This window comes from Bufo gargarizans, chromosome 2, assembly GCF_014858855.1.
Source record: "Bufo gargarizans isolate SCDJY-AF-19 chromosome 2, ASM1485885v1, whole genome shotgun sequence".
Classification (NCBI taxonomy): Eukaryota; Metazoa; Chordata; class Amphibia; order Anura; family Bufonidae; genus Bufo; species Bufo gargarizans.
The window spans coordinates 111,191,562-111,204,091 of NC_058081.1; the positions used below are offsets into that span (position 1 = coordinate 111,191,562).

At 46.3% G+C, this 12,530-nt stretch overlaps 1 long non-coding RNA gene across 1 annotated transcript; it reads left to right on the forward strand.

Annotated features, from left to right (window-relative positions):
* Positions 1-4,593: 4,593 nt before the first annotated feature.
* LOC122926577 lies at positions 4,594-12,108 on the forward strand. The gene is made up of 4 exons (XR_006387684.1): positions 4,594-4,696; positions 7,215-7,263; positions 11,053-11,157; positions 11,745-12,108. It is a non-coding gene; the product is annotated as an uncharacterized LOC122926577 (long non-coding RNA).
* Positions 12,109-12,530: the final 422 nt, after the last annotated feature.

The following is a 12,530-nucleotide window of genomic DNA, read 5'->3' on the forward strand; positions in this document are numbered from 1 at the left end:
TCTAGATAAAAGTGGAACAATACCAACTATAAATGAGTATAAATGAACAATGGAAGCTCTTAGCTCTTTCATTATTCATTTATACTCATTTATAGTCGGTATTGTTCCAATTTTATCTAGATTGACCCCCATTCCTTAGCTCTATTGTTTGTATATATAATGGTGTGCAGCCATTTTGTTTTTTGTAATTATGTCTACTTCAGTAGCTGTCATGCTAGATCTATATAGCTCTCTGTAGAAGTGAGTAAAGGGGTGGAGTACCTCCTCTTGTGTGTTGTGCAATTGTCCCGTAGAGTCCCCAACTACTAAAATTGTTGAGGATGGTGAGTCGTGATGGACTAATTGGGCTAATAATTTGGCTGACTGATTTCCCAGTTCAAATGCTGTCTGTTTCAGCCTTTTCTCTAAGTGTTGCTAAGTATTGTCTGCCCACTTGGAGCCACGCGTTTCTATTGGTGTCAGATGGGTGATTAATATATTGCTGCTCCAGTGTATTACACTCGGATTCCAGCTCCGCCTCTGAACATTTTGTGTCTTTTTTTATATAGGATATGCTGGAGTGTAAGGTCCCTCTAAGGAACGCCTTTAAGGTGTCCCATACTAACGTCAGATTATGCTCTTTTTCATGTGTCATTAGAAACTCTTGCAGTTGGTAAGGGATTCTGTCCGCTGATCCTAAAAGGTTCAACCAGAACGGGATGTACATTCATCCTATACATAATTGAAGGGGTGCCTCTCATCAGAGTACCCAATATCGGTGAGTGATCCGATATTCCCCTGGGGAGATATGCTATCGCCTTCAGATATAACATCATCTCTTCATTGCCCAACATATAATCTATTCGGTATAGGGAGTCATGTCCTCCACTGTGGCAAGAGTATACCTTAACTGTGGGGTACTTAGTTCTCCAGAGGTCTAACCATCTAAATTCAGTCAAAAATCTACCCAGTCATGAGGGAATCCCTGTATCCATTGGGTCCGCATTTCTCTGGTGACGGTTGAGTGAGGGGTCTAACATCATATTCAGGTCACCAATGCAGATTACCCTAGATGGCGGATATGAAGCCACAAATGTAGCCGCCAGCTGAAGCACATGCATAGAGCCTGAGGGTGGATTATATATCCCTATTGATGTATACTGTACGTTATCAATTAGAGAGTGTACAAAGACAAATCTGCCTTCTGAATCAATGACCAAGTTTTTCACCTCCCAGCGCAGTTGCTTGTGTACTAATAGAGACCCTCCTCATGAGGAGGAGGAGTGATACGAATGCGCAGCCCATTGTACCCAGGGGTTCTTTAATACCCAAGAGGTATTGGCAGTGAGATGCGTCTCCTGCAAGCATAGGATCTGTGGATTATAGTTTCTAATAAAGGCAAGCGCTCTTTTGTGGTGTCCCCAAGCCCTTAACATTCCATGATAGTACTTTTAACTCAGCCATGGATTCAGATGCAGATATGTGTGGACGGTAGTGGAGTCAAATGCAGTGGATGCAGTAATATGTTGCATCGCTACAGAAACAATTATATCTACCGAATAAAACATAGTATTTATAATACCAGAAAAACTTTTAACGTTATTAACCGTCAATGTTTCCCAACGTTATACTGTCCAGGTATTAAGTCTGTAATAATTTCTTATTCCAGACTAACTGCCAGAAAATCCTGAAAGCCTCCGCCCATGATGTCGGGTGGCAGAGGCATGCGGGCTTCGGCCACAGAAATAATGTGTCCTTATTAGTAAAGTACAGGCATATATCAAAGACCTATATTATTAGCTAAGTTGTAACAAAACCTAAAGCAAACCAGTCCGCTGGGGTTGTCAGACGGCCACTTCTGGATGTGTCAGATGTGTCAACGTCTCGGTGATCGTTGCTGCAGGGCCAGCCATTCGGAGACTTCTCCAGGGGAAGTGAAGAACACCACTTTATCGCCGTCCACCACTTTAAGTCTAGCAGGGTAGCCCATTAAGTACTGGATATTGGCTTCTCTCAGGCAACTTTTAACATCCATGAAGGTGGCACGTTGTTTCTGTAGCTCCATAGAGAAGTCTGGGAAGATGGAGACTCTAGCGTCTCTGTTTCTCCTAAATGGTCACAAGTGAGCTCGATTCCAGCAGGATTTGTCCTTTTCTGTGGTTGGAGCCGCGGAGCTCTTATTACATGCAACCGGCCATGTCGGCTGCTGACCACGCCCCCCCCAGAATTGCATTTTTGCCCACCTCAGCTGCCAAAAATGATATAGAAAGTGATCAAAAAAGTGTTATGTACCCCAAAATGGTACCAATAAAAACAGCAATCCATCCTGCAAAAACAAGCCCTCACACAGCTCGATGCTGTGTGCACGGTTCAAAAAAGTTAAAAACAATTTAAGCAAATTCCATGTTAGAAAATCCTGGTGTCGCTCCTTCCATTCTGAATGCTTCTGTGCCCCCCAAACAGTTTACGATCACAAATGGGGTGTTTCCATATTCAGGAAATAATGCATAACAAGTTGTGGGGGTCTTTTTCTCCTGTTACCCCCTGTGAAAATGAAAAATCTAGGTCTAAAGTAACACTTTATTGGTAAAAATTTAATTTTTCATTTTCACAGCGTTTTTTAATCAATAAAACGCTTGTTGGGTCAATACACTTGCCACACCCCTCAATGAATGCCTTGAGGGGTGTAGTTTCCAAAATGGTGGTGTTTGGTGGTTTCCTTTCTAGGGGTATCTCAGGGTGTCTTCAAATGTGACATGGCATCTAAAAACAATCCAAGCAAAATTTGCCCTCCAAAATCCATATGGCACTTCTTCACCTTTGATCCCTGTGGTGTGGCCACACAGCAGTTTATGACCACATATGGGGTCTTTCCAAATGCAGCATCTTTCAAGTGCAACTCTTTAAGTGCACATACTGAATTATACCAGAATGTAATACTATGGATATGGAATCCACTTTGTCATCACTGCCTACGGATCATCACTCAATTCTCTCCTCTCCAGGTATGTCAGCATTGGACCTAACTGCTGCACCCAGCTTTTCCAGAGTCTGATATTGTCCACACCCCTCATCTTTCCTTCTCATTCCCTGGTATGTCTGCATTGAACTTTAATGTTTCTTTCCCTGCTGGATTTATTGAGTTTTTGTTTACATTGACTATTTCACCCTGTATCTGGCCCTCCCTTGATTAGGCCAAATGTAGCCCTCTCCCCTCTTGGTCACACCTGGTCTTTCCAAATGCAACATCTTTCAACTGCAACTCTTTAAGTGCCCATACTGAATTATACAAGAATGGAACCAGAAGAGGAACAAAGGTAATTACAGACATAGTCAATGTTTCAATCTTTCATCTTACTCTTCCGCCGACTTTTCCAAAACCTCCTGAAATACCCCCACATCTGTTCACCCAGTAAAGGAACTATTCATCTCTCCCTCCATTTTACCTTCTCATCTGACCGCTTGCACAAACCTGTTTGGCAACGTGAAACACTTCCTTCCAAAACACACCGATACCTCATGCCCTCTCTTATTCTCACCTACTAACACTTTCTCTGCTTCTCCTTATTGCTGGTGATATGTCTCCAAATCCAGGCCCCCTCAGCAAATCCCACAATCACCTCTACGTCCCACTACAAATCTCCTCTACAATGCCTGTACCTCTGGTTCCTTTCTCGCGTACCTCCTGGTCCACCTGGACCAGCTGCCTCGTGTGCCTATCCTCCACCATCAGGGGTACTGTGAAGATCGAGGGGTTCACTTAGACAATGCCGTTAGAGGAGGTAGGACACGTCGCACAGTGGGTTCACACCCGCTGGTTCATGACAACTGGTTATACAACGTCTCTTTATCCCCATCAATCCCTGTATGATACATGGTGCACCATAACAGATCCCTGCCCAGCAAGTTAGAAACCACTATGCACACAAACAACCAATCACTTACAGAATATATACAAGGACAGTGTCCAGAACCATCTGTAGGAACAGTAATAGATCACTGATCTCCAAAATGCTGTCAGTATTTTTAGACATGTTTTCAAATGTAAGAGGTCCACCAAAAACAAATAATCTCCATGTGCTGTCTGCATCAGCACGTCCGTCCCTTCTCTATGGCACCACACACTGACTAAAAGCCTGCTGGCATGCTCTGCAGACACTGGATTTTAGCGGGCAGCGGGCCTCAGCATGAGGACACATGCACAACATCTCCATGCTGTGTTTGCAGCATGAGATATTTAAAAAGGGGTACACTAGTATAAAAATGATTGGTGTACCTGTGGGACCCTTTGTGCAGGAATGACACCAATAGGTCCTACATCATTTTCTCTGATCTTTCAATAATTTCGGGCCAGTCTGGGGGATTAAGTCAGCAGTCTCTGCCCTCATATACAGAAAGACTGCAGGTATAACCTGTTGTGCTCTCATACACCTTACATAATTTCACCCCATATCTGGCACGCTTGGAGGGGAAAAATTGTAAAGACAGTCATTATGGAAGTGCTCACTAGTCTGCAGGAGGCGGGGGGAGTAAAGCGCCGCAAGCATTGTACTCACCCCTCCTCCCTGGTCTTCTCCGGGTCGCGCTGCGCTGTCCTGACTACATACAGCATCAGGATGCTTCACGCAGTCAGGTGACAGAGCAGTTCGAGCCCAGAGAAGACAGGGAGCTGAGGATGCAGGGGGGACCGCCAGAGAAGAGCAGCGGAGCTGGCGAGGTAAGTGAATTTATTTTAAGTAGGAGCAAGCAAATTGAGCTTCGGATTTAAGATCCGAAGTCGATTTGTTCAAAAACTTTGTTTTAATGTTGTATAGAGATTTGTGTTTGTACAGCAATATGTATGTGCTTCAGCGAGGCTTCCGTAGTCGCGCGAGACTTCAGTGAATAACATCTGGCTTAAATTCTATGGTTTCAAAACAGGAATCTGAAGTCAGCTTTGGTACAGGCTGGTACCTCGGTACTGAAGCTGACTTGTTTTTTAAGTCATAGAATCAAAGCCCGAAGTTATTCACTGAAGTTTTGTGCAACTTCGGACTTAACGAATTTTGCCTTGCCGAAGCACATACATTTTAATGCTGTACGGAGACAGGTCTCTGTACAGCATTAAAACAAAGTTTTTTATCCAATTGACATTGGATCTTGGATCCAAAGCTTGATTCGCTCAACCCTAATTTTAAGGTCTGATTTTAGATCTGATAATTGTGGGGGTCTGACATGGAAGTCTAATTGGGGTCTGATATGGAGAGAGGATGTCTAACATGGAGTCCTGATATGAGGTCTGATATATGAGGGTCTGATATAAAGGTCTAAAGGGGGTCTGATCGGAGGTCTAATATGGGGGGGTCTGATCTAAAAGGTAGGGGGGTATTTTTGTACTGGTGCACATTTTAACAGGGTAGTCTTTGTACTGGTGCACATTATAGGGGTATTTTTTGTGCTGGCTCACATAATAAGGGGGTATTTTTTCTACTGGCACAAACTATAAGGAGAAGTATTAGTACTGGGGGGCTATGGGGAACATGATTACTAGTATGGGCACAATGGGGGCATTATTACTATTGGAGGCACTGTTAACACTTGCACTCTGGCAGATAATTATTTCTATTGGTGGGGCTTTGGGGAGCACTATTACTGTGGGGGCATCCTGGCACAGTATCAACCTAGCACAATGATTGATTTTTGGGGGACATTATGCTTACATTATCAGTGTTAGCAACACTATTTGCTGGGTACAGTCTTTTTTTTAGAGCACTGTGTGCCATTAATTATTAAAAGGGCACTATCTGTGTGGTACCAGTATTTTCAGGGGGACTGTTTCTGCAGTATACTATTGGGAAGCACAGTGAGCAGGGCCGTCTTTACCAAGAGGCAAAAGGGGCAGCTGCCCCGGGCCCAGTTGCTCCTGGGGGGCCCAAGGCAGCTGCCTCTTGAGCCCTGCTAGCTACTGCCCCAGGTGTCAAGCTGTCATCTACACAGGGGGTGCTGCCATGCCATGCTGCCAGCACTGAATCCAGGCATCATGATCGTACTGTGTTAAAGTTGTGATCTAGGACCTTAATGACATCATCACCATGTGACCAGTAACCTAGCAATTACTGGTCACATGGCTATGAGGTCATCACAGGTCCTACCAGGAGTGTTGCAGAAGTTAACTGTGGAGCTTTTTTGTGTGAAGATTACATCAGAAAAAGGTGACGGGCTGTTATGTTAATATACTGTAAACTACTGTATAGTGGGGTGCTGTTTACTGTGTGGGGGCCTGTTTACTGTGGGGGGCTGTATACTGTGTGGTGGGCTGTATACTGTGTGGGGGCCTGTATACTGTGGGGGGGCTGTATACTGTGTGGTGGGCTGTATACTGTGTGGTGGGCTGTATACTGTGTGGGGAGCTTGTATACTGTGGGGGGCTGTATACTGTGGGGGCTGTATACTGTGTGGGGGCCTGTATACTGTGGGGGGCCTGTATAGTGTGGGGGGGCCTGTATAGTGTGGGGGGGGGGGGCCTGTATAGTGTGGGGGTTCCTGTATAGTGTAGGGGGCCTGTATAGTGGGGGGCTATACTGCTGTACTGTATACTGTGGGGGTCTGTATACTGTGGGTGCGATATAGTGTGGAGGGCTATACTGCTGTACTGTATAGTGTGGGGGGCTGTATCGTGTATAGTTTGCGGTGCTGTATACAGTGATGTGTTGTATACTGTGAGGTGTTGTATACTGTGGGGTGCTGTATACTGTGGGCTGCTATACTGCTCTACTATATACTGTGGGGTACTGTATAGTGTGGGGTGCTAAACTGCATACTGTGTGGTGCTGTATACTATAGGGTGCTATACTGCATACTGTGGGGTGCTGGGGTGCACTGTAACACTAGGGTGAGCCGAGCCCTGGTCTCCTTCCTGCAGAGCGGTGCCCACTTCCAGCCCAGAGCACTGATCCTGAGCCTCTGGAGTCTTCAGAATTGGAAGTATTTACAGTCATTCACTGTACTCTACCAGATGTGTGGATTTTTTGTGTGTGTGTTGTGGTGGAGGGCGTGATTGCCTGCTAAGGTGTGGGAAGGCGGGATCCAGGGTGCCCAAGTAAATTATTGCCCAGGGTCCAATCAATATTAAAGACGGCCCTGACAGTGAGCACAGTATTGGCGGTGGCAGGATGGGATGTTGAGAAGGTGTGAGGATGATGAAAAAAAAGGAAACTAACATGTCTGTTTGTCAAACTGTTTGTCAAAATCTGCAGAGACAAGACATGGCTGAAAGAAATCATCAGATGTCGCTAGATGTAAGAGGTATGTGGCGCTGTATTACCCTGTATATTTTTGTAACGGATCTCCTGGCACCCCGTCGATGGATGCTCCTAGCGCTTCCCGAGGACACCAAGCACTCCACTCGACACCGTAAGCACTGCAGACCCCACGAACCGCCAAAGCTTGGTTGAGGTTTCACCGTCTCCTACCCACCCTGGACCTACGACAAGTTATAGCCAGGTTAGTAGTTATAGTTAGTTATAGCCAGGGGAGTATAGCAAATCTTCAGCATATAGCAATTCCCCAGTGTTGATCAGTTACCCAAACAACAGCCTCAACATGATGAAGGGTAAAAGCAGGAACTCTTTATTGAACATACAGCATTGACTTATATACACATGACATACTGAGGACATGACATAGCAGCCAATCCTGTACAGTTTAAACACAAAACTAACCCTATTCAAAAAACACAATGGCATTGTCTGTGATGCAATTAGCAAACACACTGGCATTGTCTGTGACGCAATCAACAAAATACAATTACCAACATAATGGGCTAACTTAATCACTCACAGACAGAAACCACACATTTTTCCCAAAACACAGAAAACACCTCAAAACCCCACATATCCCCATAATGTATACATCCATGGATAGCTCTGATCTGTCTGAACAACATATCCAAAAATCACCCAGATCCAAGCAGTAGTTCCCGAATTCCATGGAAGTCACATTTGGCCGACCGCAAGCATCGCTTTCCTGCCCAAAACAGTTCCACAGATTTAAGCTGTGCGGCCGGTCTGTCTTCTCCTTCAAAGTTAGTATGGGCCATAATCCTGAGGCAAGAGGCTGGTAGCCAGGCTTCTCCACCACCCAGTGGCGAGGTTGGTTTCGTCACATTTCTACCCTTTTCCAAACAGACTAACAGGGTCTCTGACCTTCTGCCGGTCAGTGCCCTTGTTAGTCCAGCAGCCCACCCACAAAACAGAAACCGCAGTACAGCCCACCCACAATAAATGGTTACTACACCTCAGCAAGGGATAAACCTGTCCATGTCCATGTGCCTTACCACGGCTGTGTGGGGGACTGGTAGACTGCCTTGGTGGGTTGCTGAGTGGGCAGAGACCAGCGGTACTTTGCCCTGGTGCCAGCGCTACCATGGAAGAAGCCTGGTTGTTGTTATAGGGAGAGACCGACTGTCTGCCCTTTAGATAGACCACCATGCTGCTGTGGGGGGAGACTGACTGTCTCCCTTTTGGTTAAACAGCCCTGTTGCTGGGGGACAGGACCGACTGTCCCTACCCCCTGTGCTGTGAGTGCAGAGACCATGTTCCCATCTGCACTGTTGTGGGGCTTACTGTCTCCCCCTGGTTTGTTAAACTCCTGCTGGGGGATGGAGACTGTGCTCCCAATTCCTTGTAGATCACACGGCCGCTGGGGAATGGAGACTGGGCTCCCAATTCCCTGTAGATCACACGGCCGCTGGGGAATGGAGACTGGGCTCCCAATTACCTGTAGATCACATGGCCGCTGGGGAATGGAGACTGGGTTCCCAATTACCTGTAGATCACACGGCCGCTGGGGAATGGAGACTGGGCTCCCAATTCCCTGTACATCACACGGCCGCTGGGGAATGGAGACTGGGCTCCCAATTCCCTGTAGATTACACTGCCGCTGGGGAATGGAGACTGGGCTCCCAATTCCCTATACATCACATGGCCGCTGGGGGATGGAGACGATGCTCTCCTCTCCCTGCAAAACATACTGCCGCTGGGGAGCAGGACCGACTGTCCCTACTCCCTGAAACTCCGGCTGCCGTTGGGGATCTGGGCCGACTGCTCAGCATCCCTGTGGGCCGGTGGAGAGACCTCGGTCCCATCTCCACCTGCCATATGGGGTTCCCCCCAGGACCAGTCTATGAGGTCCCCTACCTGTGTAGCTTGTACTGAAGCAGGGGATACTTCAGTCGGGTCTTCCTAGTAAACCTCCACAATATCCTCCCAGCTGAAGGGCTCTGGACCTGGATCTGACACTGCTCTCTCGCTGAGCCCTCTCAATGGAATGGAAGAGATCTCGGTAGTCCTGCTCCAGTTCCCACTCCAGGGTTGCTAGGTGAGCCAGGTCTTTCTCTACCTCCTGGGGGTCATCCCAATCCTGCCTAGCCTCCCTCTGGTAGAAAATGTTCTGAAGTCTGGACTGTGCAGGGCTCCCGAAGTCAGGCTCTGCAAAGGACTCCCATAACAAGCCAGGACCATCAAACTCCTCTCCCTCTGGCTTGTTATGCTCAGCTGTCCAGGGTATATACTGTGCCATATACCACCAGAGCGCCTGGTAGGCCTCCTCCAAACATAGCTCCTGCCATACCCGGTGCTCTAGTTCCTTCACCCATTCCTCCAGGGGCTGCTCTTCCAGGAAGAGCATCCGCAGAGCCACTTGCTTCTGCAATCGCTGCTCTCCACTGGGGAGACTCTCAGCTCGCTGGTATTGTACATTACCCAGGACCTGGTACCAGATGCCTTTCCTTAATGCATCCCGGCCATCCAGGTCTTCCTCATCGTATGCCACTGCTGGTTCCATTCTGCTGCTGTAGCCAGGGGCGCTGTACGGATACTAGCGTTGCCCTCAATTTTGTCAATGCACGAACGGTGTCTCCTAGCTGTTTCTCCTCTCACTAGGACACCATCCCACTGCTTGCCACCAATGTAACGGATCTTCTGGCACCCCGACCGGGTACCTTCGTCGAATGATGCTCCTAGTGCTTCCCGAGGACTCCAAGCACTTCACTTGACACCGTAAGCTCTGCAGACCCCACGAACCGCCGAAGCTTGGTTGAGGTCTCGCCGTCTCCTAACAGCGCTTACAAGAGCTACTAGTATAGGCAGGGGAGTATAGTAAATCTTCAGCGTATAGCAATCCCCAGTGTCGATCAGTTACCCAAACACCAGCCTCAACATGATGAAGGGTAAAAACAGGAACTCTTTATTGAACACACAGCATTGACTTATATACACATGACATACTGAGGACATGACATAGCAGCCAATCCTATACAGTTTAAACACAAAACTAACCCTATTCAAAAAACACAATGGCATTGTCTGTGACACAATTAACACACACACACACTGGCATTGTCTGTGACGCAATCAACAAAATACAATTACCAACATAATGGGCTAACTTAATCACTCACAGACAGAAACCACACATTTTCCCCAAAACACAGAAAACACCTCAAAACCCCACATATCCCCATAATGTATACATCCATGGATAGCTCGGATCTGTGTGAACAACATATCCAAAAATCACCCAGATCCAAGCAGGGGTTCCCGAATTCCATGGAAGTCACATTTGGCCGGCAGCAAGCCTGGCTTTCCTGCCCAAAACAGTTCCACAGATTTAAGCTGTGCGTCCGGTCTGTCTTCTCCTTCAAAGTTAGTATGGGCCATAATCCTGAGGCAAGAGGCTGGTAGCCAGGCTTCTCCACCACCCAGTGGCGAGGTTGGTTTCGTCACAATTTTGTAGAGCAGTATATAATGTTTTCCAAATATGTCTTAAAATGTAGTGCTGGAGGGAAGGGATTAGGTTGAGAAATTGGCATAGGGGAAGGGGGCCATTTCAATTTTTACCTTACACAGCAGAAAGGCTAGGCGCACTCTTTCCCTTGCCAAAAAGCACTGAAGGAAGGAGGCGTCCAAGCTGAACTCTTGCACTGGGGCCCATTAGCCTTAAGCTACACCCCTGCTTTCAGCTGCCAAGAACAAATACAGATCAGCCAGTTTCATAGGTACAAATCTGCTGACAGATGTCCTTTAAATCCCATAGATTCTTCAGTGCATGACCTTCCTGCTAGCATACTGCGTGTCTCCATACATCCTGGGAATATTCCTATGTGAAGAATGAGGCAGTGAGCTGAGTTTACACCTTAATGTATGGTTTTTATTCTTATTTTTAATTTACAACCCTTGGATAAGACTGTACATGCTCGGAAATCTAGAATTATGAAAATATAACATAGATATAAAATGATGCTGCCATACCCTGTCATAAGGACATATAGCAGGGTACTCAGCTTGATGGCCACACGTGTAGATAATTGATTTGATCGAGTGACAACCAAGTTGTTATTCATGTCATTAACGTTTGAACAACTACCCTTTCGATGCACAGGCCAGCAGTTGCATTTACACTAATATACGTAATTCACTGTGTAGATGGTGTTTGGCAAAAAAGGGATTGTGTCCTTGAAGGTGTGAAAAGGGTGTCTTAAAAAGGTCTGTAAAGATCCTTTGTTCCACCTTCTTCACCACCAAAGATGTCTTCCCTTCTCCTGTATTCACTCTACATTTTGTCTTCAGTTGAGAACGCAAGACTGAAAGATCAGCTTGAGGGGCAAATCATTGCCTTGACAAGGAAATGCTGGATTATGTTATGGAGGATTGTGGTCCAAAATATATAATATAGCTGAAGACAGCACACCAATGTTTTTATTTAACTTATTGCTTCTTTTTTTTTAGGTCCTTACTGTGGGGTGAATATTCTCTTGGAATTCGGAAGCCGGAAAATAAAAATCATCAAAGTGTTTCTTCCCACTTCAATTTGACCAATAGGAGAACAAATTTTCAAATCCACACCCTTTTGTGGTTTGTGTAACTATTCTACACCCACCATAAAATCCTCTGTGCTGTAAGTGATACCCGCTTACACTTGTGGAATTCTGGACGACAAACAATCGCAAGAACGTCAAACTAAATGGTTATATGATTGATGAATGCTTTTACGCTACTCGAAAATTGATTACTTTCGCTCAATTTTACAAAATTTTTTTACTCCTGTGAGGGTCCATTCACACGTCCGTAGAATGGGTCCGCATATGTTCCGCAAATTGTGGAACGGGTGCAGACCCATTCATTCTCGATGGGGCAGGAATGGATGCGGACAGCACACAGTGTGCTGTCCGCATCCGCATTTCCGCAGCGCGACCCCGAACTTCCGGTCCGCGGCTCCGGAAAAAAATAGAACATGTCCTATTCTTGTCCGCAATTGTGGACAAGAATAGGCAGTTCTATGGGGGTGCCGGCCGGGTGTATTGCAGATCCGCAATACACTACGGACCTGTAAATGGATTTTTAAAGGGGCCTTTAGTAATTCAGTTTCATAGGGACTCTGAACTACCAGGCAACTCGTATTTCCCTGGCCAGGCTGTAAGTTACAACATTAAATGTGTGCATCCATTTATATTTCCCTCTCACAATGCATTTTGTTCATACGTATTATTGACAAAGTTTAGTGGTGAAAAGGTA